General features: G+C 40.0%; 1 protein-coding gene across 1 annotated transcript in view; it reads right to left on the bottom strand.

Moving 5' to 3' along the window:
• The window catches only part of DIS3L2 (DIS3 like 3'-5' exoribonuclease 2), a 1,626,200-nt gene that overhangs the window by 538,585 nt on the left and 1,063,778 nt on the right, over positions 1 to 23,837 (bottom strand). The gene's annotated exons all lie outside the window — the stretch shown is intronic.

The raw sequence follows: 23,837 nt of genomic DNA on the forward strand, positions 1-23,837 counted from the left end.
AGAGGGGCCCCTTGATTTTAGCAGGGGATTGTAATTTAGCGCTTGACCTACTCCTGGATTGTTCCTCCGGCCGAAGCTGTGTCCACCCGAAAACATTGTCTGACACGATATCCCTAATCCAGCACCTAGCATTATTAGATATGTGGAGAATGAAACATCCCTCCCAACATACTTACACCTTTTACTCTAACCCCCACAAAAACTATTCCCGAATTGATTATATCTTTACAGACCAACTCCTATATGACCTAGTTAAAGACATAGACATTACACCAACTTCTTGGTCAGATCACGCCATGGTCTCTCTAAGTCTAAAATGGTTAGATACTCCCCTATCCCCATGTATTTGGAGGCAAGACAAGTCCCTACTTAAAAATAATGTGCTAACCAAACAGTTGGCGGAAACAATAGAGGAATATTTTAGACTTAATGATACAGAAGGTATCTCCCCCCCATATTCTTTGGGAAGCCCATAAAACTGTCTTGCGAGGCGAATTTATCAAATATAAATCTACACAAAGGAAACAATACAGAACACGATATGGGAGTATCTTGCAATCCATACATACATTAGAAAGGCAACATCAAGAGGCCCCTCAGGACATCTCTTTGTCCAATCAACTTAGATATCATAGGAACGAACTTAATCGACTGTTGTATACGGAGGCTCAAACTAGGGCATTGTACCTTAAGAAACTATATTTAGCTAGATCAAATAAAATAGGCCCGTCACTGGCTAGAATCCTTAAGGAACGTAAACTCAACTCTTATATCCACAAAATACTGGACGAATCTGGGAATTTTGCGGTGGGCAATCTCTCAATTGTGGATAAATTTAAAAATTATTATAGCAACCTTTATAATTTACCAGCCCCGCATTCAGCAAGCATACCCTTAGCTACAGAACAGTATATTGCGGATGCCTCGCTTCCTAATATGTCTAATGAAATATCACAGACATTAGATTGTCCCATTACACCCCAGGAAGTATTAGCAGCCATAAAATCCCTACCTTCCCACAGAAGCGCGGGCCCTGACTGTTTTTCTAACTTGTACTACAAGCAATAACTCACCCGTCTGGATCCCTGCCACACCTCTTAGGTGAATTTGAGAGGTTCGGTAGACACTCTAATTTTCTGATCAATGCTCAAAAATCCGAAATTCTCAATATTAACATGCGGAGAGGAAACTTGGATGCCCTTAAGGCTCATTGTCAATATAGGCTACTTCATGATAAAATCAAGTACCTAGGTATAAATCTCGCCACTTCCATTAATAAAATATTTAAATATAATTATCTGCCTATTTTGCACAGGCTTAAGAGAGACTTCGATACTTGGCAAGTCAAACCTCTCTCCTGGTGGGACAGGATCCAATCGGTTAAGATGACCATTCTCCCCCAGATATTATATGTCCTTCAGGCTGCCCCGATACATTTACCCATGACGTACCTGACCCAAATCCAGTCGTCAATAAATTCATTTATATGGGGCAATGTTAAACTCTGTATCAGAAAGAGAGTTCTTGTGAAACCACTGGGTGGGGGTGGGGGGGGGGGGGGCTAGGTGTCCCATTAGTTTCTCAGTATTATAAAGCAGTGGCACTGCAGAGAGTGTGGGAATGGCATGAGCACACTCCCACTAAGGCCTGGGCTTCTATTGACTCTCATTTGTTGGGTTCTCCTACAATAGGCCCACTTTGTTGGATTAGACACAATTGCAGACCTATATATGCAAAGTCATCACAATTATATTCACACATTTTTCGAACGTGCGACACTTAAGACCAAAACTAAGGGAATCTCCTCGTTTGTCTCCCGTATGACTCCAGTACCAATAAATGCAGAATTTAGCAGGGGGATAATCACAACAGAGCCAGGTCACATAGGTGCGGGCCAGACAATCCCGTTTACACTCCTGACTGAGGGGGGGACTCTGAAATTAAGGTCACAACTTTCAGATACAGCAGGGGGGGGTTTCTCTAGATGGTTAAAACACGCTCAATTGACACATTTATTGGGATCCTCACCTCACAAACGGGATCTTTTGAGAAACTTGACACGTTTTGAGCGCCTTTGTCACGAGGGGACGGTAACTAGAGGGTCCCTATCGATTGCAAAAAAGTTGTTAGACGATGCTCTCACATTGCCCCCCTCATCATATGATTCTCACTGGCAAGATGACTTAGGCCTCCCTATATCCAAAGAACAATGGGGAAACATATGCTACCACTCCTCTAAATCTTCATCCTCTCCCAGGATTCTGGAGATGAACCACAAAATTCTATATCGTTGGTATCTTACCCCAGATAGGCTTAAGCATATATATCCCAGCACTAACGCGACATGTTGGAGGGGTTGTGGGTCTCCTGGCACAATGGCCCATATTTAGTGGCACTGTCCAAAGCTGCTTCCCTTTTGGGAGGATGTCACTAACCATTTGAAAACAGTATTGGGGGATCAGTTTAGTTTGTCACCTCTTACAGCTCTTCTTAGCCATAACCCAGGTAAAATGTGCAAAATCAGATGGAAACTCCTGCAATATAGCCTCAATAGCGCTAGGTTGCTTATTGCCCGTAAATGGAAGTCCCCGGCTGCACCTACCTTACAGGAATGGTTACACAACACATCTGAACTCCTTTCAGTGGAGGAATTCTCTTATTTAAAAAATGGCTGCTTACCTCTATTTCATAATATTCAGTTCTATTGGCAAATGCTCCTATATTCCCCTACTAGACCACCCTAGACCGATAATAAAATAATCGCCCTTCATCCCAACAGGATCATCCCCCCCATCCTTTTAATAGTTGGAATGGTTGTTAGTAGTCTTGATTTTTATTTATTCTATGTTGGAATTTCTGTTGGTATGATTTGAATACCTATACATTCAGAATGTCTACCTTAACATAAATAGATACACAAGTGACTTATATACATGTTAAGTAACAGCTCTCTTGATTCTTACCCACCTTACTTTATTATTTATGAGATACCTTGATAAAAATTTATGTCTGGACAGTAACAAGCTACGGAACTCGATCTTTCTAGATCCTTGCAATTTATTCAAGAAATCAGTGAGCTTATTGTATATTTCCTCGATGAGGGTATAGTTATGTTCTTTATCTGTTTATGGCATGACATTTTGTATTGTGTTTATTTTCTTCAATAAAGCTCTTTTGAAACAAAAAAAAAAAAAAAAAAAAAAAAGTTGTATCCTTTGCCAGCAGCTAGATTGGAGTTTTGGGAAAAATCCCCAAAGTTGATGGGGCTATTTCTACTCTTGCCAAACGTACTACTATTCCTATGGAAGATGGTACTTCTTTTAAGGATCCTTTAGATAGGAAACTTGAATCTTATCTAAGGAAAACATTTATTTTCTGGCTATATTCTTAGGCCTGCTATATCTATGGCTGATGTTACAGCTGAATCAACTTTTTGGTTGAAAAGCTTTGCGCAACAGGAAACATCCCGATTTGTCTAGCATTGTTCGCTTGCTTTGACATGCTAATCATTTTATCTGTGATGCTATTTTTGATATCATCAATATTGATGTTAAATCTATGGCCTAGATTTGGAGTTTGGCGGTAGCCGTGAAAACCAGCGTTAGAGGCTCCTAACGCTGGTTTTAGGCTACCTCCGGTATTTGGAGTCACTCAAAATAGGGTCTAACGCTCACTTTTCAGCCGTGACTTTTCCATACCGCAGATCCCCTTACGTCAATTGCGTAATGGGATTTTTCTAACTCCGGTATTTAGAATCCTATCAGCCAATCGGAATTCGAGGGACGCCATCTTGGATGACGTCATTTAAAGGAACAGTCATTCGTCGTTCAGTCGTCGGCCAGGATGGATGTTCCGCGTCGGAGGTCTTCAGGATCCTGCCGCTCCGGATGCATGACGATAGAAGATCCCGCTTGGATGAAGACTTCAATCGGATGGAAGACCTCTTCTGCCCCGCTTGGATGAAGACTTCTACCGGATGGAGGACCTCTTCTTGCTCCGCTTGGATCAAGACTTCGGACCCTCTTCTGGACCGATCGCTGAACCCGGTGAGGTGAAGACAAAGTAGGGAGATCTTCAGGGGCTTAGTGTTAGGTTTATTTAAGGGGGGTTTGGGTTAGATTAGGGGTATGTGGGTGGTGGGTTGTAATGTTGGGGGGGGGTATTGTATGTTTTTTTTTACAGGCAAAAGAGCTGAACTTCTTGGGGCATGCCCTGCAAAGGGCCCTGTTCAGGGCTGGTAAGGTAAAAGAGCTTTGAACTTTAGTAATCTAGAATAGGGTAGGGCATTTTTTTTATTTTGGGGGGCTTTGTTATTTTATTAGGGGGCTTAGAGTAGGTGTAATTAGTTTAAAATTGTTGTAATATTTTTCTTATGTTTGTAAATATTTTTTTATTTTTTGTAACTTAGTTCTTTTTTATTTTTTGTACTTTAGATAGTTTATTTCATTGTAGTTATTTGTAGGTATTGTATTTAATTAATTTATTGATAGTGTAGTGTTAGGTTTAATTGTAGGTAATTGTAGGTATTTTATTTAATTAATTTATTGATAGTGTAGTGTTAGGTTTAATTGTAACTTAGGTTAGGATTTATTTTACAGGTAAATTTGTAATTATTTTAACTATTTTAGCTATTAAATAGTTCTTAACTATTTAATAGCTATTGTACCTGGTTAAAATAAATACAAAGTTACCTGTAAAATAAATATTAATCCTAAAATAGCTATAATATAATTATAATTTATATTGTAGCTATATTAGGATTTATTTTACAGGTAAGTATTTAGCTTTAAATAGGAATAATTTATTTAATAAGAGTTAATTAATTTCGTAAGATTAAAATTATATTTAATTTAGGGGGGTGTTAGTGTTAGGGTTAGACTTGGCTTTAGGGGTTAATACATTTATTAGAATAGTGGTGAGCTCAAGTCGGCAGATTAGGGGTTAATAATTGAAGTTAGGTGTCGGCGATGTTAGGGAGGGCAGATTAGGGGTTAATACTATTTATTATAGGGTTAGTGAGGCGGATTAGGGGTTAATAACTTTATAATAATAGCGGTGCGGTCCGCTCGGCAGATTAGGGGTTAATAAGTGTAGGCAGGTGGAGGCGACGTTGTGGGGGGCAGATTAGGGGTTAATAAATATAATATAGGGGTCGGCGATGTTAGGGCAGCAGATTAGGGGTACATAGGGATAATGTAAGTAGCGGCGATTTACGAAGCGGCAGATTAGGGGTTAATAATAATATGCAGGGGTCAGCGATAGCGGGGGTGGCAGATTAGGGGTTAATAAGTGTAAGGTTAGGGGTGTTTAGACTCGGGGTACATGTTAGAGTGTTAGGTGCAGACGTAGGAAGTGTTTCCCCATAGGAAACAATGGTGCTGCGTTAGGAGCTGAACGCGGCTTTTTTGCAGGTGTTAGTTTTTTTTTCAGCTCAAACAGCCCCATTGTTTCCTATGGGGGAATCGTGCACGAGCACGTTTTTGAGGCTGGCCGCTTGCGTAAGCAACTCTGGTATCGAGAGTTGAAGCTGCGTTAAATATGCTCTACGCTCCTTTTTTGGGGCCTAACGCAGCCTTTATGTGGACTCTCAATACCAGAGTTATTTTTATGGTGCGGCCAGAAAAAAGCCAGTGTTAGCTTTTCAAGTCGTTACCGACAAAACTCTAAATCTAGCCGTATGTCTTTAGCTATTTTAGCTAGAAGAGCTTTGTGGATCAAATATTGGAATGCTGACATGGTATCTAAGTCTGGATTATTATCTCTTTCGTTCCAAGGTAACAATTTATTTGGTTCTCAGTTGGATTCAATTATTTCAACTTTCAACTGTCTCTGGGGGGAAGGGAGTTTTTTTGCCTCAGAATAAAAGATCTAAGGGTAAATCTAAAGCTTCTAATCATTTTAGTTCTTTTCGACAGAATAAGGAACAGAAAGCCAATCCTTCCCCCAAAGAATCTGGTTCCAATTGGAAACCTTCTTCAAGTTGGAATAAATCCAAGCCTTTTAAGAAACTAAAGCCAGACCCCAAGTCTGCATGAAGGTGCAGCCCTCATTCCAGCTCAGCTGGTGGGTGGCAGATTCAAATTTTTCCAAAACATTTGGGCAGATTTTGTCCAAAATCAGTGGATTCAGAGTACTGTCTCTCAAGACCTCCTGTGAGAAGATTTTTTTCTCTCACACGTTCCAGCAAACCTAGTGAAGGCTCAGGCTTTTCTGAAGTGTGTTTCAGATCTAGAGCTTTCAGGGGTAATCATACCAGTTCCATTTCAGGAACAGGGTCTGGGGTTTTATTCAAATCTATTTATTGTCCCAAAGAAAAAAAATTCATTCAGGCCAGTTCTGGATCTGAAAAATTTTGAATCGTTTTTTAAGAGTGCCAACTTTCAAAATGGTGACTATAAGGACTATTCTGCCTTTTGTTCATGCAAGGTCATTATATGTCCACAATAGACTTACAGGATGCATATCTTCACATTCCAATTCATCCAGACCACTATCGGTTTCTGAGATTCTCTTTTCTAGACAAGCATTACCAATTTGTCGCTCTTCCATTTGGCCTAGCAACAGCTCTGATAATATTTTTGAAGGTTCTCTGTGCCCTACTCTCTGTAATCAGCGAACAGGGTATTGCGGTGTTTCCTTATTTGGATGATATCTTGGTACTAGCTCAGTCTTTACATTCTGCCGAATCTCATATGAATCAACTAGTGTTGTTTCTTCAAAGACATGGTTGGAGTATCAATTTACCGAAAAGTTCCTTGATTCCTCAGACATGGGTCACCTTTTTAGGTTTCCAGATAGATTCAGTGTCCATGACTCTGTCTTTAACAGAAAAGAGCCAAATGAAATTGGTTTCAGCTTGTCGAAACCTTCAGTCTCAATCATTCCCTTCACTGGATATGTGCATGGAAGTTTTAGGTCTCATGACTGCAGCATCGAACGCGATCCCCTTTGCTCGTTTTCATATGAGACCTCTTCAGCTTTGTATGCTGAATCAATGGTGCAGGGATTATACAAGAATATCACAATTAATATCCTTAAATCCCAATATTCGACTCTCTCCGACTTGGTGGTTAGATCACCATTGTATAGTTCAAAGGGCTTCTTTTGTTCATCCAACCTGGACTGTAATCACAAAAGATGCAAATCTTTCAGGTTTGGGAGCTGTCTGGGGATCTCTGACAGTATAAGGGGTTTGGAAATCTCAAGAGGCGAGGTTACCAATCAATATTTTAGAACTCCGTGCTATTTTCAGGGCTCTTCAGGTTTGGCCTCTGTTGAAGAGAGAACCATTCATTGGTTTTCAGACAGACAATATCACAACTGTGGCATATGTCAATCATCAGGGTGGGACTCACAGTCCCCTAGCTATGAAAGTAGTATCTTGGATACTTTCTTGGGGGGAATCCAGCTCTTGTCTAATTTTTGCGGTACATATACCAGGTGTAGACAATTGGGAAGCAGATTATCTCAGCCGTCAGACTATACATCCGGGGGAGTGGTCGCTTCATCCAGATGTGTTTTTTCAGATTGTTTAGATGTGGGATCTTCCAGAAATAGATCTGATGGCTTCTCATCTAAACAAGAAACTTCCCAGGTACTTGTCCAGGTCCAGGGATCCTCAGGCGGATTTGGTGGATGCGTTAGCAGTTCCTTGGTTTTACCAACTTGCTTATATCTTCCCACCTCTAGTTCTTCCAAGAGTGATCTCCAAGATCATCATGGAACAATCATTTGTGTTTCTGGTAACACCAACATGGCCTCACAGGTTCTGGTATGCGGATCTTGTCCTGATGTCCAGTTGCCAACCTTTGCCACTTCCTTTAAGATCAGACCATCTGTCTCAAGGACCATTTTTCCATCAGGATCTCAAATTGTTAAATTTGAAGGTATGGAAATTGAACGCTTATTGCTTAGTCATAGAGGTTTCTCTGACTCAGTGATTGATACTATGTTATAGGCTCGTAAATCTGTTTCTAGTAAGATTTATTATCGAGTTTGGAAAACTTATATTTCATGGTGTTCTTCTCATAAATTCTCTTAGCATTCTTTTAGAATTCCTAGAATTTTACAGTTTTTTCAGGATGGTTTGGATAAAGGTTTGTTTGTAAGTTCTTTAAAGGGACCAATCTCTGCTCTGTTTTATTTCACAGAATTGCTAAGCTTCCTGATACTCACTGTTTTGTACAGGCTTTGGTCCGTATCAAGCCTGTCATTAAATCAATCTCTCCTCCTTGGAGTCTTAATTTGGTTTTGAAGGCTTTACAGACTCCTCCTTTTGAGCCTATGCATTCTTTGGATATTAAGCTACTTTCTTTGAAAGTGTTGTTCCTTTTGGCTCTCTCTTCTGCTAAAAGAGTTTTCAAATTATCTTCTCTTTCTTGTGAGTCTCCTTTTCTGATTTTCCATCAGGATAAAGCAGTTTTGCGGACTTCATTTAAATTTTTACCTAAAGTTGTGAATTCTAACAACATTAATAGGGAAATTGTTGTGCCCTCTTTGTGTCCTAATCCTAAGAATTCTTTGGAGAGATCCTTACATTCTCTGGATGTTGTAAGAGCTTTGAAATATTATGTTGACGCTACTAAAGATTTCAGGAAGACTTCTAGTCTATTTGTTGTCTTTTCTGGTTCTAGGAAAGGTCAGAAAGCTTCTGCCATTTCCTTGGAATCTTGGTTAAAGCTTTTGATTCATTAGGCTTATTTGGAGTCGGGTCAGGCTCCGCCTTAGAGAATCACAGCTCATTCTACTAGATCAGTCTCCACTTTGTGGGCTTTTAAGAATGAAGCTTCAGTTGATCAGATTTGCAAAGCAGCAACTTGGTCTTCTTTGCATACATTTACTAAATTCTACCGTTTTAATGTATTTGCCTCTTCGGGAGCAGTTTTTGGTAGAAAAGTTCTTCAGGCAGCTGTTTCAGTTTGATTCCTCTGCTTATGTTTTAAGTTTTTTCTTTTCAATTATGAGAAAAACCTTTTTTTGTTTGGATGTGGATTTAGTTTTTTTAGTGACTGTTTTATTTTTATCCCTCCCTCTCTAGTGACTCTTCTGTGGAGTACCACATCTTGGGTATTACTATAACATACGTCACTAGCTCATGGACTCTTGCCAATTACATGAAAGAAAATATAATTTATGTAAGAACTTACCTGATAAATTAATTTCTTTTTAAATGGCAAGAGTCCATGAGACCCACCCTTTTTTATGGTGGTTATTTTTTTGTATAAAGCACAATTATATTATATTTCCAGTTCCTTTTTTGATGCTTTTTACTACTTTTTCTATCACCCCACTACTTGGCTATTCGTTAAACTGAATTGTGGGTTTGGTGAGGGGTGTATTTATAGGAATTTTGAAGTTTGAGAAACTTTGCCCCTCCTGGTAGGATTGTATATCCCATACATCACTAGCTCATGGACTCTTGCCAATATGAAAGAAATGAATTTATCAGGTAAGTTCTTACATAAATGATGTTTTTAACATAACTCTACACATCTAAAGACTATATGCAGGGATGGGATCTTATATTTTGCACATGTAATACCAATACTGTAGCATATTGAAATGCCTGGTGATACAAGCTGGTAGATCTGAGAGGGAAAGTTATGACATTTGGCAGCTCCCCAAAAGAAATGTCACCGTCACATGGTGATGTCATTATATGGGAATTTCTTTGTATTAAGAACAAGCATCTGTGGTGCAATGTTTAAGCAATGACATAATTGCTTAAATGGCTGCACAAGAGGCACCCGGAGCAGATGCAGCCTTAACATAAAAAGTAAAAGCATTTGAACCAGTGCTGACTTTGCTTTTTCCTTTCTTGTGTTGGTAGCTGGCCTGCAGGTTATCTAGCATAGCCTGCAGCTGGCTACTGCTCAAGATCTCAGGCACAGCTGCTTCTGCCTGGTGCCTGAAATGGATTTAGCAAAAAAAGCCTTTTAAAACAAACCCTGGAAATAGAAAACCCATTTAAGAAACATATTAACACGTTTCTTGGGTTAAGAGAGTTGTTAACCCAATCACATTAGAAGAAGCATTGTTGCTGCTCAGTGAATACAAGTTAACTCATAGGTAGCAGTCCTAGATGATACAACAAACAGGCGAGTAATGATTAGCTGAACATACATTTAAAAAAACAAAAGTTATTAACGGTACATTGTGGCAGTCAAAGGGGTTAAACGATAAATATAAAGTTGAAGGTTTCTCACAAGCACTAAAAGTGTACAGCAATGGCTTGATTAGCTGAGTGATAACTTGCAAGGTGAGAATGCAGTTTAGAAATGTTAGCATGAACCACTCACTATTCTGAGTTTAAAATCATATTAAAAGGGACATTAAACAGCACATAAATGTAAGATATAATGATGCATTTAAAGTAAATATTAGCAAATAATAGCTATTGAGAAAACAAGTGTAAAGTTTTAGTTTCTGCAAAATACTGTAGTTGCTATAAAGTTATGGGCAACGCTGCATTGAGACCAATGTTTGCCTTATCTCATGTCTTCTACTGAGGACAATTATGGGCTGGGGATACAGCAATGTTAAAGTAACTGTTTAACAAAGTTTAAAGTCCTGTTATATTCCAGACACAGCCTTTGCTTACAAACTTTATTCCTAAATTATCCCTAAATGTCCTCAAACTAATTAGATAAGTGAAACCTAGGTTTCAACATGGCTGCACCCATTACTTTATAACAACTCAGAGGACCTGGAAAGCTTACAATTTTTAGCGTTAAATTACAGGGTAAGAGGACAAAAACAGAATTTATGCTTACCTGATAAATTTCTTTCTCTTTTGATGTATCGAGTCCACGGATTAATCCATACTTGTGGGATATTCTCCTTCCCTACAGGAAGTGGCAAAGAGAGCACCCACAGCAGAGCTGTCTATATAGCTCCTCCCTTAGCTCCACCCCCCAGTCATTCGAGCGAAGGCTAGGAAGAAAAAGGAGAAACTATAGGGTGCAGTGGTGACTGAAGTTTTTTTAAATAAAAATATACTACCTGTTTAAAATAGACAGGGCGGGCCGTGGACTCGATACATCACAAGAGAAAGAAATTTATCAGCTAAGCATAAATTCTGTTTTCTCTTGTAAGATGTATCGAGTCCACGGATTCATCCATACTTGTGGGATACCAATACCAAAGCTTTAGGACATGGATGAAGGGAGGTACAAGACAGGTTCCTTAAACGGAAGGCACCACTGTTTGTAGAACCTTTCTCCCAAAAATAGCCTCCGAAAAAGCAAAAGAATCGAATTTGTAAAATTTGGAAAAAGTATGAAGCGAAGACCAAGTCGCTGCCTTACAAATCTGTTCAATAGAAGCCTCATTTTTAAAAGCCCATGTGGAAGCCACTGCTCTAGTAGAATGAGCAGTAATTCTTTCAGGAGGCTGCTGGCCAGCAGTCTCATAAGCCATACGGATGATGCTTTGCAGCCAAAAAGAAAGAGGTAGCCGTAGCCTTTTGACCTCTCTGCTTACCAGAATAGACAACAAACAATGAAGATATTTGACGGAAATCTTTGGTTGCTTGTAAGTAGAACTTTAAAGCACGAACCACATCAAGATTGTGCAACAGACGTTCCTTCTTTGAAGAAGGATTAGGACACAGCGAAGGAACAACAATTTCTAGATTGATATTCCTATTAGAAACAACCTTAGGAAGGAATCCAGGTTTGGTACGTAAAACCACCTTATCTGCATGGAAAATAAGATATGGTGAGTCACACTGTAAAGCAGATAACTCAGAAACTCTTCGAGCCGAAGAGATAGCTACTAAAAACAAAACTTTCCAAGATAGAAGCTTAATATCTATGGAATGCAAAGGTTCAAACGGAACCCCTTGAAGAACTTTAAGAACCAAGTTTAGGCTCCATGGCGGAGCAACAGGTTTAAATACAGGCTTGATCCTGACCAAGGCCTGACTAAACGCTTGAACGTCTGGGACATCTGCCAGGCGTTTGTGTAAAATAGACAAAGCAGACAAAGATACTTGCGCCAAATCTTATGATAGATTTTCCTGGTGACAGTCTTTCTAGCCTGAATCAGAGAAACCACGCTTTGATAGAATCAGGCGTTCAATCGCCAAGCAGTCAGACGCAGAGAAATTAGATTTGGATGCTTGAATGGACCTTGGATTAGAAGGTCCTGCCTCATTGGCAGAGTCCACGGTGGAACAGATGACATGTCCACCAGGTCTGCATACCAAGTCCGGCGTGGCCCCGCAGGCGCTATCAGAATCACCGAAGCTCTCTCCTGCTTGATTCTGGCAACCAGACGTGGGAGGAGAGGAAACGGTGGAAATACATAAGCCAGATTGAAGGACCAGGGCACTGATAGAGCATCTATCAGTACCGCCTGGGGATCCCGGGACCTGGACCCATAACGCGGAAGTTTGGCGTTCTGTCGGGACGCCATCAGATCCAATTCTGGTGTGCCCCATAGCTGAGTCAGCTGGGCAAATACCTCCGGATGGAGCTCACACTCCCCCGGGTGAAAAGTCTGACGACTTAGGAAATCCTCCTCCCAGTTCTCTACCCCTGGGATATGGATTCCTGAGAGATGGCAAGAGTGATCCTCTGCCCTTCGGATAATTTTGGTTACCTCCATCATCGCTAGAGAACTCCGTGTTCCTCCTTGATGATTGATATAGGCTACAGTCGTGATGTTGTCTGACTGAAATCTGATGAATTTGGCCGCAGCTAGCTGAGGCCACGCCTGAAGCGCATTGAATATCACTCTCAGTACTAGAATGTTTATCGGGAGGAGAGATTCCTCCCGAGACCATAAGCCCTGTGCTTTCAGGGATTTCAAGACTGCACCCCAGTCTAGCAGGCTGGCATCTGTCGTTACTATGAGCCACTCTGGCCTGCGGAAACATATTTTGTCACCACACTCACTTTGCCCTTCCTAGCAGTTAAGCAGGCAGACAGAATGACTGGGGGGTGGAGCTAAGGGAGGAGCTATATAGACAGCTCTGCTGTGGGTGCTCTCTCTGCCACTTCCTGTAGGGAAGGAGAATATCCCACAAGTATGGATGAATCCGTGGACTCAATACATCTTACAAGAGAAATAAATATAAAGTCATATGCATTTTTTTTATTTTATTTTTACACATAAACATTTATTTTAAGTGTTTCATATAATTTTTTGAATACAAGCTGATCTTAGATTAAGTACATAACTTCCTATACAGCATTTCCATCCTCCCACAGTTCTGACCCTTACATTTTTTATCACAATCAAAAACTATAAGAGTATTGAATGTATTAAGTTCATTGTAGAAATATCTACATTCAACTAGGGTGCAGTAATCATAAAATACTTGTGTTATATCACAATAAGTAATAATTGTAGGTTCCAGATCACTCTTATGTCCATAAACAAAGGTTTAGAGATTTATGACTAATACTTTGGTAAGGTTTAGTGATTTAAGATGTATTTTTCAATGGAATTTAGTCAAAAAAATTTTTAAGGGAGGGCAAAAAAAAAAAAAATATTTAAAAAAACAAAAACAGCAAAATCGCAGCAGAAGCCGCAGCAGGAGAGAGTCAATTGTTGTACACATAAGAAAACATTTTAAAAATGGCAGTTCCTTGGTGTCAAGAGTGACTCAAGTCCGTGCTTATGCTTGATTAAAAGCAAAATGCCAGGAAATGCAAAAAGAAAATGATCTGTGCTATATATAAGCAGTAGTGCAATAATAACGTGTTTAAAGGGATATGAAACACACATTGTTTAATTTACTCCTATTATCAATTTGCCTTTGTTGCTTAAAATTGCATGCTCTATCTATCAATCGTATTGACAAAAGAAAAAAACATAATTTATGCTTACCTGATAAATTCCTTTCTTCTGTTGTGTGATCAGTCCACGGGTCATCATTACTTCTGGGATATTATCTGCTCCCCTACAGGAAGTGCAAGAGGATTCACCCAGCAGAGTTGCTATATAGCTCCTCCCCTCTACGTCACCTCCAGTCATTCGACCAAAGACCAACGAGAAAGGAGAAGCCAAGGGTGTAGTGGTGACTGGATTATAATTTAAAAAATATTTACCTGCCTTAAAAAACAGGGCGGGCCGTGGACTGATCACACAACAGAAGAAAGGAATTTATCAGGTAAGCATAAATTATGTTTTCTTCTGTTATGTGTGATCAGTCCACGGGTCATCATTACTTCTGGGATACCAATACCAAAGCAAAAGTACACGGATGACGGGAGGGATAGGCAGGCTCATTATACAGAAGGAACCACTGCCTGAAGAACCTTTCTCCCAAAAATAGCCTCCGAAGAAGCAAAAGTGTCAAATTTGTAAAATTTGGAAAAAGTATGAAGCGAAGACCAAGTTGCAGCCTTGCAAATCTGTTCAACAGAGGCCTCATTCTTAAAGGCCCAAGTGGAAGCCACAGCTCTAGTGGAATGAGCTGTAATTCTTTCAGGAGGCTGCTGTCCAGCAGTCTCATAGGCTAAACGTATTATGCTACGAAGCCAAAAAGAGAGAGAGGTAGCAGAAGCTTTTTGACCTCTCCTCTGTCCAGAATAAACGACAAACAGGGAAGAAGTTTGGCGAAAATCTTTAGTTGCCTGCAAGTAGAACTTGAGGGCACGAACTACATCCAGATTGTGTAGAAGACGTTCCTTCTTTGAAGAAGGATTTGGACACAAGGATGGAACAACAATCTCTTGATTGATATTCCTGTTAGAAACAACCTTAGGTAAGAACCCAGGTTTAGTACGCAGAACTACCTTGTCTGAGTGAAAGATCAGATAAGGAGAATCACAATGTAGGGCTGATAACTCAGAGACTCTTCGAGCCGAGGAAATAGCCATTAAAAATAGAACTTTCCAAGATAACAATTTTATATCAATGGAATGAAGGGGTTCAAACGGAACACCCTGTAAAACGTTAAGAACTAAGTTTAAACTCCATGGCGGAGCAACAGTTTTAAACACAGGCTTGATCCTAGCTAAAGCCTGACAAAAGGCCTGAATGTCTGAATTTTCTGACAGACGCCTGTGTAACAAGATGGACAGAGCTGAGATCTGTCCCTTTAATGAGCTAGCCGATAAACCCTTTTCTAAACCTTCTTGTAGAAAAGACAATATCCTAGGAATCCTAACCTTACTCCAGGAGTAATCTTTGGATTCACACCAGTATAGGTATTTACGCCATATTTTATGGTAAATCTTTCTGGTAACAGGCTTCCTAGCCTGTATCAGGGTATCAATAACCGACTCAGAAAAACCACGTTTTGATAAAATCAAGCGTTCAATTTCCAAGCAGTCAGCTTCAGAGAAGTTAGACTTTGATGTTTGAATGGACCCTGAATCAGAAGGTCCTGTCTTAGAGGTAGAGACCAAGGCGGACAGGATGACATGTCCACTAGATCTGCATACCAGGTCCTGCGCGGCCATGCAGGCGCTATTAGAATCACTGATGCTCTCTCCTGTTTGATTTTGGCAATCAATCGAGGAAGCAGCGGAAAGGGTGGAAACACATAAGCCATCCTGAAGTTCCAAGGTGCTGTCAAAGCATCTATCAGAACCGCTCCCGGATCCCTGGATCTGGATCCGTAGCGAGGAAGTTTGGCGTTCTGGCGAGACGCCATGAGATCTATCTCTGGTTTGCCCCAACGTCGAAGTATTTGGGCAAAGACCTCCGGATGAAGTTCCCACTCCCCCGGATGAAGAGTCTGGCGACTCAAGAAATCCGCCTCCCAGTTCTCCACTCCCGGGATGTGGATTGCTGACAGGTGGCAAGAGTGAGACTCTGCCCAGCGAATTATCTTTGATACTTCTATCATTGCTAGGGAGCTTCTTGTCCCTCCCTGATGGTTGATGTAAGCTACAGTCGTGATGTTGTCCGACTGAAACCTGATGAACCCCCGAGTCTTTAACTGGGGCCAAGCTAGAAGGGCATTGAGAACTGCTCTCAATTCCAGAATGTTTATTGGCAGGAGACTTTCCTCCTGACTCCATTGTCCCTGAGCCTTCAGAGAATTCCAGACAGCGCCCCAACCTAGAAGGCTGGCGTCTGTTGTTACGATTGTCCAGTCCGGCCTGCTGAACGGCATCCCCCTGGACAGATGTGGCCGAGAAAGCCACCATAGAAGAGAGTTTCTGGTCTCTTGATCCAGATTCAGAGTGGGGGACAAATCTGAGTAATCCCCATTCCACTGACTCAGCATGCACAATTGCAGCGGTCTGAGATGTAGGCGTGCAAAGGGTACTATGTCCATTGCTGCTACCATTAAGCCGATCACCTCCATGCATTGAGCTACTGACGGGAGTTGAATGGAATGAAGGACACAGCATACATTTAGAAGCTTTGTTAATCTGTCTTCTGTCAGATAAATCTTCATTTCTACAGAATCTATAAGAGTCCCCAAGAATGGAACTCTTGTGAGAGGCAAGAGAGAACTCTTCGTTTCGTTCACTTTCCATCCATGCGACCTTAGAAATGCCAGAACTAACTCTGTATGAGACTTGGCAGTTTGAAAGCTTGAAGCTTGTATCAGAATGTCGTCTAGGTACGGAGCTACCGAAATTCCTCGCGGTCTCAGAACCGCTAGAAGGGCACCCAGAACCTTTGTGAAGATTCTTGGAGCCGTAGCCAATCCGAATGGAAGGGCTACAAACTGGTAATGCCTGTCTAAAAAGGCAAACCTTAGATACCGGTAATGATCTTTGTGAATCGGTATGTGAAGGTAAGCATCCTTTAAATCCACTGTGGTCATGTATTGACCCTTTTGGATCATGGGTAAGATTGTCCGAATAGTTTCCATTTTGAACGATGGAACTCTTAGGAATTTGTTTAGGATCTTTAAATCCAAGATTGGCCTGAAAGTTCCCTCTTTTTTGGGAACCACAAACAGGTTTGAGTAAAACCCTTGTCCTTGTTCCGACCGCGGAACCGGATGGATCACTCCCATTAATAATAGATCTTGTACACAGCGTAGAAACGCGTCTGTCTTTATTTGGTTTGTTGACAACCTTGACAGATGAAATCTCCCTCTTGGGGGAGATAATTTGAAGTCTAGAAGGTATCCCTGAGATATGATCTCTAGCGCCCAGGGATCCTGGACATCTCTTGCCCAAGCCTGGGCGAAGAGAGAGAGTCTGCCCCCCACTAGATCCGGTCCCGGATCGGGGGCCCTCGGTTCATGCTGTCTTAGGGGCAGCAGCAGGTTTTCTGGCCTGCTTGCCCTTATTCCAGGACTGGTTAGGTTTCCAGCCTTGTCTGTAACGAGCAACAGCTCCTTCCTGTTTTGGTGCAGTGGAAGTTGATGCTGCACCTGCTTTGAAATTCCGAAAGGGACGAAAATTAGACTGTCTAGCCTTAGCTTTGGCTTTGTCTTGAGGTAGAGCGTGGCCCTTACCTCCTGTAATGTCAGCGATAATTTCTTTCAAACCGGGCCCAAATAAAGTTTGCCCCTTGAAAGGTATATTAAGTAATTTGGACTTAGAAGTTACATCAGCCGACCAGGATTTTAGCCACAGCGCCCTACGTGCCTGAATGGCGAATCCTGAATTCTTAGCCGTAAGTTTGGTTAAATGTACTACGGCCTCCGAAATGAATGAATTAGCTAGTTTAAGGACTCTAAGCCTGTCCGTAATGTCGTCCAGCGTAGCGGAACTAAGGTTCTCTTCCAGAGACTCAATCCAAAATGCTGCCGCAGCCGTAATCGGCGCGATGCATGCAAGGGGTTGCAATATAAAACCTTGTTGAACAAACATTTTCTTAAGGTAACCCTCTAATTTTTTATCCATAGGATCTGAAAAAGCACAGCTATCCTCCACCGGGATAGTGGTGCGCTTAGCTAAAGTAGAAACTGCTCCCTCCACCTTAGGGACCGTTTGCCATAAGTCCCGTGTGGTGGCGTCTATTGGAAACATCTTTCTAAATATTGGAGGGGGTGAGAACGGCACACCGGGTCTATCCCACTCCTTAGTAACAATTTCAGTTAATCTCTTAGGTATAGGAAAAACGTCAGTACTCGCCGGTACCGCAAAGAATTTATCCAACCTACACATTTTCTCTGGTATTGCAACAGTGTTACAATCGTTAAGAGCCGCTAAGACCTCCCCTAGTAATACACGGAGGTTTTCCAATTTAAATTTAAAATTTGAAATATCTGAATCCAATCTGCTTGGATCAGAACCGTCACCTACAGAATGAAGCTCTCCGTCCTCATGCTCTGCAAGCTGTGACGCAGTATCAGACATGGCCCTAGAATTATCAGCGCACTCTGTTCTCACCCCAGAGTGATCACGCTTGCCTCTTAGTTCTGGTAACTTAGCCAAAACTTCAGTCATAACAGTAGCCATATCTTGTAATGTTATTTGTAATGGCTGCCCAGATGTACCAGGCGCCATAATATCACGCACCTCCCGGGCGGGAGACGCAGGTACTGACACGTGAGGCGAGTTAGACGGCATAACTCTCCCCTCGCTGTTTGGTGAAATTTGTTCAATTTGTACAGATTGGCTTTTATTTAAAGTAGCATCAATACAGTTAGTACATAAATTTCTATTGGGCTCCACCTTGGCATTGGAACAAATGACACAGGTATCTTCCTCTGAATCAGACATGTTTAACACACTAGCAATAAACATGCAACTTGGTTACAATCTTATTTAACAAAAAACGTACTGTGCCTCAAAGAAGCACTAAACGATTAAATGACAGTTGAAATAATGAACTGAAAAAACAGTTATAGCATCACTCTTTAAAAACAACACAACCTGTTAGCAAAGGTTTGTTCCCATTAGTAAAGTAACACTAATTAAATTTTAAACATAAAAATCACAGAGCAACGTTTTAAAACACAGTCACTACATAAGTCTCACAGCTCTGCTGAGAGAATCTACCTCCCTTCAAAGAAGTTTGAAGACCCCTGAGTTCTGTTAGAGATGAACCGGATCATGCAGAAAATACAAGAGTAACTGACTGGAAATTTTTGATGCGTAGCAAAGAGCGCCAAAAACGGCCCCTCCCCCCACACACAGCAGTGAGAGAGAAACGAAACTGTCATAATCAAAACAAGCAAACTGCCAAGTGGAAAAATAATGCCCAAATATTTATTCACTCAGTACCTCAGAAATGCAAACGATTCTACATTCCAGCAAAAACGTTTAACATGGATTAAATACCTATTAAAAGGTTTAATGTACTTTTACAGAGTAATTCCGGTGAAATACCATCCCCAGAATACTGAAGTGTAGAGTATACATACATGTCATTATAACGGTATGGCAGGATTTTCTCATCAATTCCATTCAGAAAATAAAAACTGCTACATACCTCAATGCAGATTCAACTGCCCGCTGTCCCCTGATCTGAAGCTTTTACCTCCCTCAGATGGCCGAGAAACAGCAATATGATCTTAACTACTCCGGTTAAAATCATAAGAAAAACTCTGGTAGATTCTTCTTCAAACTCTGCCAGAGAAGTAATAACACGCTCCGGTGCTATTGTAAAATAACAAACTTTTGATTGAAGTTATAAAAACTAAGTATAATCACCATAGTCCTCTCACACCTCCTATCTAGTCTTTGGGTGCAAGAGAATGACTGGAGGTGACGTAGAGGGGAGGAGCTATATAGCAACTCTGCTGGGTGAATCCTCTTGCACTTCCTGTAGGGGAGCAGATAATATCCCAGAAGTAATGATGACCCGTGGACTGATCACACATAACAGAAGAAATCTTCTGTATTTTGTGCCTTACTTTTATCTTCTGTATTTTGTGCCTTACTTTTAGTTACTAATTGTTGTTAAGAAGAAATCGAAAAACTATTAAGATATTTAGTATTAAGTCAATAAAGCATTTCTCGAGTATTTAAGGCACAGTAAACCACCCTGTCATTACCAGACACCTCTGTCTTGATATAAAACATATCTGCCAAGTCTAAACATTTTAAAACAAATGAACTTTTTGTCTGCTGCATCTTGTAATTAACTTATCAAAACAGGATAGGAGATCCCCAAAGAGGTGCGCTAATGTGGAATGAGAATCGCAAAAAATCCTTCGTTGTTTAGGCTGCACTCCCAGGTAAGAACATCCAGACTAGACTCCTAAGGTAGATAAAAACAAAAGCGGAGAGGCGCCAAAGGCATAGAGCAGTATCGTCAGGCCGTAAGAGGACCAGCCCTCCCCCAGATAGACGGAATACCCACAAGCGGAGCGACACAGCGTGTCAATACTCGCAAGCCGGAACTATTCAGAGTCGCCCGGCAGACATGCAGTGGCTAGATGACGTGCAGGACCTCGTCCAATCTCAGTGTAGGTTTCTCCCGATCTCTCCCAGCAGCGGTCTAATGTTAGAACCAATATAGTGGGCTAGGATAACTGGTTTGCACAGATAGGTGTGTAGTAATATTACCACAATAAGGCGCGGGGTAATAAGCAGATAAAAGTTTATTAAAATATAAACATAAAAACAATAACAGCAATGCGTTTCTTGGCAGATGGCCATTTCATCAGGCTGTAAATTCAATACATAAATCATCTCACTAAATACCCTGCATTAGCCAATACGAAGGCAATCTCAAAACACCCCCCCCCTCCCATAATGATGCCTAGATTAACTGTTAAAATCCAAGTAACAATTGAACATACAATTCAAACAGTATATTATGGAGCATAGTTAACATCAAAGATACTCCTATCAATTTAAGAGATCATTTATAGTACATTTGTATATATCCCATATATATCAGACCAGATAATCATGCATATATATTAATAAATGTGAGGTAATAATAAACAGACTTCTCTTACTTAAGGATACTAATGTATTCAGTGATATAGCAAGATATAAAGGTTATGTCACCTATTAACCTACAAATGTCACATTATCATATTGGAAAATGTACCAATTGGTACATATTAACTATAATATGAATCAATATGAAAATGTGACAGTTGTAGGTTAATAGGTGACAGAACCTATATATCTTGCTATATCACTGAATACATTAGTATCCCTAAGTAAGAGAAGTCCGTTTAGGTTAAAGGACTCTTAGTCCAGTACCTCACATTTATTAATATATATGCATGATTATCTGGTCTGATATATATGGGATATATTAGGATTGTCTATTTTTTATACTTTATGGTGGATGTATTTTGAGGCTTTATACGAATAAGAGCAATATAAAAAGTTAGATATTTTGGCTCAATAGTTATATCAATTGAAGATTTTTGCTTCATGAAGATCTACATCAATACTTATTATATGAAGTTTAAATATGTAAAGCCAGTCTATAGTACATTTGTATATACAAATGTACTATAAATGATCTCTTAAATTGATAGGAGTATCTTTGATGTTAACTATGCTCCATAATATACTGTTTGAATTGTATGTTCAATTGTTACTTGGATTTTAACAGTTAATCTAGGCATCGTTATGGGAGGGGGGGGTGTTTTGAGATTGTCTTCGTATTGGCTAATGCAGGGTATTTAGTGAGATGATTTATGTATTGAATTTACAGCCTGATGAAACGGCCATCTGCCGAGAAACGTGTTGCTGTTATTGTTTTTATGTTTATATTTTAATAAACTTATCTCCATATTGTGGTAATATTACTACACACCTATCTGTGCAAACCAGTTATCCTAGCCCACTATATTGATTCTAACAGACCGCTGCTGGGAGAGATCGGGAGAAACCTACACTGAGATTGGACGAGGTCCTGAACGTCATCTAAACACAGTGTGTCTGCCGGGTGACTGAATAGTTCCGGCTTGCGAGTATTGACACGCTGTGTCACTCCGCTTGTGAGTATTCTGTCTATCTGAGGGAGGGCTGGTCCTCTTACGGCCTGACGATACTGCTCTATGCCTTTGGCGCCTCTCCACTTTTGTTTTTGTAATTAACTTGTAGTGTTCTAAATAATACAATTGGTAATGTGACATTAACCTATTTGATATCATTAATTAAAGTAAAAATGTTAACAGACAATATACAAATGCATTATCTGAAAAATAAGAAATGTGTGCAAAGAAATAAATATTTCATTTAAACTACTGTCTTTTTTTATAATCATGTCTGTATTTTGGATTTGATTTCTTGTTAGCATGGTTCTCCTCAATATGCACCAGTGTGATGAGTACAAAGCAACACAATGATTGGGTGAAGGGAAAAAAAGGGACAAAAGGCAGGAATACAATGATACCTGACAATACACTGTATTATCTAAGTTGAAATGTTAGGCTTTATAGGCTATATTTATGGTGTCTGTAGAATAACAAATACTACAATTGCTACATCAATTCTGTTCTTTTGAGATATATGCAAACATCTGACAAGAACAAACCTGCACAATGGCTTACTACTCACAATGGCATACCCTAAATTATATTCATTGTTTAATACATTGTCTTCCTATCTGAACAGTAGGAAGGTACAGTTACAACCTTTGGACTCTGAGCATGAACCTCTGAAACAGCTTTGGGTAAAAATTTCTGGAACTGTACAGAACACCACCTTGTCCTTCTGAAAATCTAGATATAAGTTTCCCACTCTTTGTAGAAATTCAAATTTAACATGGCATAACGATTATCTGATGAAGACGTATTAGTCCCCATTAACAGAGTGCAAAAAGACAATGTTTCCAGTCAGGTAACCTATCCTCCCACCCTTCCAGTAGTTATGTCTGCATGAAAACTATATGGTGTAATTATCCTCCCCATGTTCTTACACAAGCAGGGGTTCACAAAATCTTGTCAAAAGCATTTCTGATGGGTTGCAATGATGGTGCTGAATTTGTCCATGCAACACATTGGACAATTAGCATCTTGTAAAGTCAAATGAAAACCAAACAATAACTAATTTCAAATGGATATGAATGGATTTGAATTTCAAGAGCCAGTAAAAACTTGTACATAGCAATTTGCTCAGTTATTCTAATAGATTGTAACCTTAAAGATTAATTGAAATCTAGTGTTGGAAATGGGTGTTTAATGTCAATATTTTTTTAGCAGTCTGATATTTGCAAGTTATTAACAGTTTTACATAGTTATAGTGCTCTCATTAAGGCAACTAAAACATTTAAGCTAACAAAACCTTTTATTTGCCAAACTGAGAACCATACCTCTGGGAGTTAACTCATATGCCACACCACCTTGAATTATTTTAAAGGGACAGTCTAGTCAAAATGAAAACTTTCATGATTCAGATAGGGCATGCCAATTTTAAACAACTATCCAGTTAACTTTTATCATAATATTTGCTTTATTTCCTAAGTATTCTTTTAAGAAAGCTTAACCTAGGTAGGCTCATATGCTAATTTCCAAGCCCTTGAAGGCTGTTTCTTTTTTACAGATTTTTTTACAGCTAGACAGCACTAGTTCATGTGTACCATTTAGATAACATTGTGCTCACTCCAGTGGAGTTACCTGGAGAGGTTTAGTTACAAGGTAATCACAGAGGAAAATGTTATGCAAAACTGGGGAATGGGTAATAAAGGGATAATCTATCTTTTTAAACAGAAAATTTGGAGAAGACTGTCCCTTTAACTTATGTTTTCATATCTCTTCTGCTGGAAAGCTTATGTATTTATGTTTTGTTAATAAATATAAAAAAAAAGGTTCTATACACTAACCAGGCGCCTATTAAAGTCACATGGTGGATCTTTTTTCTGTAGTCATTTTCAGAAAAATGCTTCGCTGGTAAACTTAGACATCTTTAATAGATATGACAGTTTCATTAACTTGTCCATAGCTTTGTGCACCTTGAGAAAGTTCTATTATCCCATGGAATCCTGCTCTAGTCAGGTGCATATACTGTTTATTAATATTCTTTATTTAAAGCATAAAAAGAAAGCAGTAA

The sequence above is a fragment of the Bombina bombina genome, chromosome 4 (assembly GCF_027579735.1).
Source record: "Bombina bombina isolate aBomBom1 chromosome 4, aBomBom1.pri, whole genome shotgun sequence".
Classification (NCBI taxonomy): Eukaryota; Metazoa; Chordata; class Amphibia; order Anura; family Bombinatoridae; genus Bombina; species Bombina bombina.